The sequence below is a fragment of the Leguminivora glycinivorella genome, chromosome 7 (assembly GCF_023078275.1).
Source record: "Leguminivora glycinivorella isolate SPB_JAAS2020 chromosome 7, LegGlyc_1.1, whole genome shotgun sequence".
Taxonomy (NCBI): domain Eukaryota; kingdom Metazoa; phylum Arthropoda; class Insecta; order Lepidoptera; family Tortricidae; genus Leguminivora; species Leguminivora glycinivorella.
Window position 1 is genome coordinate 5,259,041 of NC_062977.1, and position 5,722 is coordinate 5,264,762.

At 34.7% G+C, this 5,722-nt stretch overlaps 1 long non-coding RNA gene across 1 annotated transcript; it reads left to right on the forward strand.

Moving 5' to 3' along the window:
* Positions 1 to 2,627: 2,627 nt before the first annotated feature.
* On the forward strand, positions 2,628 to 5,500 carry LOC125228212. Its single transcript, XR_007177266.1, has 5 exons — positions 2,628 to 2,869; positions 2,977 to 3,121; positions 3,336 to 3,599; positions 4,309 to 4,511; positions 5,206 to 5,500. It is a non-coding gene; the product is annotated as an uncharacterized LOC125228212 (long non-coding RNA).
* The last annotated feature ends 222 nt before the right edge of the window (positions 5,501 to 5,722 follow it).

The following is a 5,722-nucleotide window of genomic DNA, read 5'->3' on the forward strand; positions in this document are numbered from 1 at the left end:
TGAGTTTTATTGTCCCGATTTTAACGCATGCGCTGTGTTGTTTTATGGCTAACAATGTCTGATTTCGCCAGTTGTGCCTAAAACGCCTATTGTGCCGGACTTGCCTATTGTGCCTAAAACGCCTATTGTGCCGATTTCGCCTATTGTGCCTAAAACGCCTATTGTGCCGATTTTAATTCCGAGAATTTCTATTTTCAATTTGTTGGAATTCCATTTCGTATGTAAGTTGTTTTCGTTTTATTTATTTGCAATTTTTAAGTTTTTATCTCTGTATGCATTTGTTTCTAAGCATAATTATTATAGATATATCTTATGATTTGAACCGAGGACTGTGTGGTCCGTTACATCTGCCCCTTTTATTTTCGTTTGATTCAAAATAACATTTTGTGTTAAACGAAAATAACCAATAAAATAATTCAGTTATTGAAATTTTCAATTTCCCATTTTCATAGTTGTGGTGAATAAAAGTGACCAATACTCAAAAGAACCTCACTGATCCAGCACGAATTATGAACTTAATAGTTACCCAGACACATGAGTCAAATTGTCACCAGCCAGAATTTTCATTCCAGTAAAAGCATTTGGTTGTGAATCAAATGTACCCTAATGGTAAAATCCTTGCATCCTCATATGGGTAGTTAGTCACATTGTCCGACAGGTAACCCGCTATCTCCATTGTCCAGATATTATGAACTTACAAAGATCTCTTCACTAGAAAGAAAAAGCCTTTCTATTCTCAGGTAGCCACTGACAACTGTTCTCCCCATAGTTCAAGGAACCAGTCCACAACTCAATACTAATCAATAATTTTCCTCCTTTCTCGGCATAATGTCCTATGTATAATTATAAGAGTAATCAGACAATCAATGTTTTAATCAAATCAACAATTTTATAAATATGATTCTATGTTAAGTCACATTTTTTTTTTTATATATGTCAGACAAAATTATCTGATTTATCCCATAAAGACACAGGGTGTGTGTTTAGTTCGTTTGTTAGCGGCATGTAGAGTATGTTGTTACCAAAAGAATGTACCTGTAAAAGGTATAAATTATTTATCCTAACACCTAACTCTTTTGGTATCAAGTTTGTGTAACCCTTTCCCCATTTCGAAATTCCAATAACTGCCGTCACTATTCTCAGACTTGCAAACACGAAGAAACCCTTCCTATCTTCAGATAACACTTCATCCATTCATCTAGCTAATTCCTCTCTTCTTTCTATTATGCGAATCTCATTTATACTACTCGTTCAGATTTCATCCTTCCTCATGCGCTCAATTTCACTGTTTCTGACATACCTGCAAGTCCACTTAGATAATGACAGTAAAAATAATGTATGATATCATAATTAAAAAGCTCTCCCTTTTTCTTGTTGCTATTTCAATTTTTCAAATTGATCAGAAATTAAAAATAATAAACATAGGTACTTATATCGTAAGTACAGGGACTATGTTATTTTTTACTTTATGAATCACCTTATGCAATCACGTCTTACATTTAACTTTCGCATTAACCCTATTACAAACGTACGCAAAATTGTACGCAAACTGCAAAATATTTTATGTGACGCCAATTTCCGTTAAGTATTAATTACATCTTTGCAACCTTTTTTATGGAAGATGATATGAAATATTGCTAAGAATTCTCCTTTTGTAAGTAGGAAAAATAATACAAGTACCTAACTTGTTACGCCTAGATGCTCTGATAACATCTTCTAACTCTATGACATAACTATATTCTAGTATTATCGTTACAAACATACACACATACCTACATACTGAACTATCATTAGCTTAATAAACCTATCGAACGCGCATGTGACACTGTTTGAGTTGCAGGCGTCCACAGGCCACGGTAACCGTTTACATCAGGCGGGCCTTATGCTTGTTTGCCACCGACGTAGTACATAAAAAAATATGGAAAGACACATGAGTGAAAGTTTCCAAATATGACGAAATATAAGACTTGGTTGCACATAATAATGTACGTACTATTTTCCTTAATAAATGATTGCAACGATTGTTGCATTGTTATTCAACGATGGTAATATGGCTAAAGTACCGACCGACCGACACCTACAGATCCTACTGAAATCTTACTTTGTTTTGTAAACGATTGAACAAGAATTACGTTTCGAACAGTATGCGAGCGAAGCAGCGGGCAAAAGCTAGTACCTAAACCTTATACTACTACGCACTACCTATTTATCTCATTTTATAACTAATATGGTTCTACGATCCGTTATTTAGCAAAACATAGAAAGTTTGAAATTTGGTGTTCTTCAACTGACCTTTTAATTTGTCATAGTATACTAGCAGTCTAAACAAAGTTTTACTATAATAATATTTTTCTCCTCAATGAAACTCCACAGAATATATTTATTATCATGGATGTTTCCCTTGTATACAAGCATGTTTTTATCCATTCAAATAGGCATATCGTCGCTTAGCACCCATAGCACAAAATTTGATAGGTTTGGGGCTAAGTTGAACTGTGTAAGATGTCCCCAATATTTATTTATTTATTTCATATTTATATAAAAAAAAACATTAAGATTGAATGTAAACGTCAAATCACTGTCTCTATTTAATTATTCTACAATTCGTTCCACATAGTCTGCAGAGCCCCATTCATACTGGATAAATTTTAGTCGCATCCGGTCCGTCAAATGTCTTATGATCTATAGAGCCCTTTTGATTTTTCTATGGCAACATTTGCTATGCTGACGTCATTGCCACGTCATTACTGTCAGTCAGACAGAAATAAAAGAAAAATGGATGCCGTTCAGACGTACACGCATTATTTGGAACTGAAAATTACGTAATTTATCGACCTGCTGGCTTGTATTTGTTATAAATCATAAAAAAGTGAGTAATACATTAACTAAGTAATGATATATGTTGTTAGTAATGTGGTAAATACAACACAAAATGTGTATAACGAATGTAATAAATAAATGCTTGTTTGGTTTTAGATTATGGAAAACATCATGAACAATAATGAAACAAACCGAACCTTTAGCTACAATAATAAAATGACCCCATGACGCCAGTGGAACTACGTGGTTTTCTTTCATGATGATTTAATGATACCACAATGGAATTAGCCAAGTTTTCGCCGTAAGTAATAATGTATTTAACTTGTCCATCACAAAGCAGTTCATAGTTTAGTTTAAACCTTGACTTGCTAAAATGGTAAAATGTTTTCCAATAGAGAGATTGTCTAATTCCTATAGCGCACTACAATAACATCCTAATTCTGGTCTTAGAGATGGAGAATTTTAGTAAGCCTACAACTTCCTATTTCTTATGTCCGCCTATTTACATGTTTCAGGTATTGGGTGCTAGATGCCCCTTGGAGTTAAGCCCCAGTGCCACTATACTACCTTACCAGTTATGTGTGGGTGTCCCAAGGCACCCCAGAGATGCATAGGGCCTTCACAAGCTCACGCCACGCCTTCCTATCTTCAGCAACCCTCGTGACCTCGCTCCACCAGCTCAAACCTGCCACTCACAGCTCCTTTTCGACGGACCGCTTCCATGAGTAGACAAGGCACCGACGATCACGGCTTGCATCACCTGTACTGCTATGTAATATGTAAGTTACACTTTTAATGTCTAATGATTCTGTAATCTGTTAACTAATCTCACCTAGTGTTAATAAAATTATTTGTATGCCTTGAATTATAAGGTACGGGTTCGAACCGCGACCCATTGTCCTTGAGAACTGTCATCTGATATTTGCCAGTTGCTTTTGAGTGAAGGAAATCATCGTGAGGAAACCAGACTAATTTCAATAAGACCTATTGAAAATTAGTGCCTACGCCAAATCCCGGAATCAGCTGTCAAGCAGACTCCATGCTTCCATGAGCTGTGGCAATCACCGGAATAATGCAAGGAGGTTGAATGAATTTTAAAGTATGACCAAGCAATGTTGGTTTTAAGCAAAAATTGTATAAATGAAGAATGTAAGCATTACCGAATATCAATAATAAGAATCATGCTTAGTTTGTAATCAAGTAGGCCTGTACAAAAATGCCCCTTCAATTTTTATTTATTTATTTAACTTTTATGTTGTTGTTGAGTCAATTATTTCTCTCTTATTCTATTTGGCTAAACTTTATTTCGATAATAGTTTAGTATGATAAAATTTGAAATTTATCCTGTAATTAAAATAGACCCTAATTATTAAAAAGATCAAATACCTATTTAGTTGTAAAATCTCTGCTAACCTTATTCCTATAACTTATGCTAATAACTAGGACTTATTTCCTACTTAATTAATAAATATTTCTTAAATTTTCCAGAGTATGCGGAACAACACTGCCATTATACTAGGATCAACGTCCTGCCCCTTCCCCGGCTGTGTACAAATTGGAACTCCATTTGCATGCCCCTTTGACTGAGCAACTTGTGTATGTGTGTGTGCTCGAAACACATTCACTTGCAACAGAATGACTCCCAGGCTGACCTGGCTCAGTTCCTGTATGTCCGATCTACATCCACAATGGTAAAATGTTTTATTTATTTATTTATTATTCTTTGGTTTACTCTAGGGTAAATAATATTGTTTGCCCTTATTCCTGATTCTAATAATAGCAAATCTACTACAGACTGACTCCATTTGTTCATCCAAACTATCATACTGTGCACTATATTTGGCACAAACACTACTACTAAGTCTAAAATCTTAAGTCTAGCTTATCTACCTAACCAGTCAAATTGATCTATGCTAACTTACTGCATCCACTGATAACTGGTTCAAAAAAATCAAAACACAGACAGACGGATAATCTGACAAATTAAGTCATAAATATAGGAAACCTATGATCAACTTCCTCACTCTATTTTATAGTATACTAGAATTAGTGTAATCACAATCTACTGATAAATATTTTAAAAAGCTTGCTCTTGGCAATTATGCTTTTCTATTGTAACCTTGGGTTATATTGTAGACTACTTCAGAGATAATAACAGGCTACAAGTTACCTATTGAACTGAAATTTTATAAGCTCATTAAGTGGGATGACAATACAATATTTCAATATCATTAAAAGCCGACTTCATGAAGATGTCTGACAAACAATGCAATTCATTATACGACTTGTTGACCTGTATGTATAAAAAAGGAATGCACATCCAATAGTGGAATTGCATTCTAAATGTTTTAACTGAAATGTATTTACCCTTCATTTTTGTTCCAGGTTTCAATGAAAGAGTGTAAATTCTTCTCCATGTACCATCACTTCTAACGCCTACACTGACTACACCAGATATGATCATCCCTCAACGTGTCCCACATAAAGATACCTTTCAAAAGTCATCAGGAAGAACATAATATCTTTTCCCATATTTGCCTGAATAATCCTAACTAGAAGTTATTTCTCTATTCTATTTTTCCTGCATGGAGTGGCGCTTTTCCGTCTAATGGAACCAACAAGAACATGTATGCTCTGGGTTTTTTTTGTGCACCTTTCCAACATTACTAATAAAGCATTTTGTGAGTGTTTAATTTACCACCTTCCTTCATAATTTTGCTAGTGTGTGATTCACCATATCCCTAATTATTAAATGCAATAGCTACTGCAATCTGTTCACTGATGGGAATCATTTCATGTTAACACAGCTCTGAATACTATCTTATATAATGAGTCAGACTGACTGTCAATAAAAATATTCCTAGCTATAAGCTTGCCTGAGGTTAATGAATGGTGTGCCTAA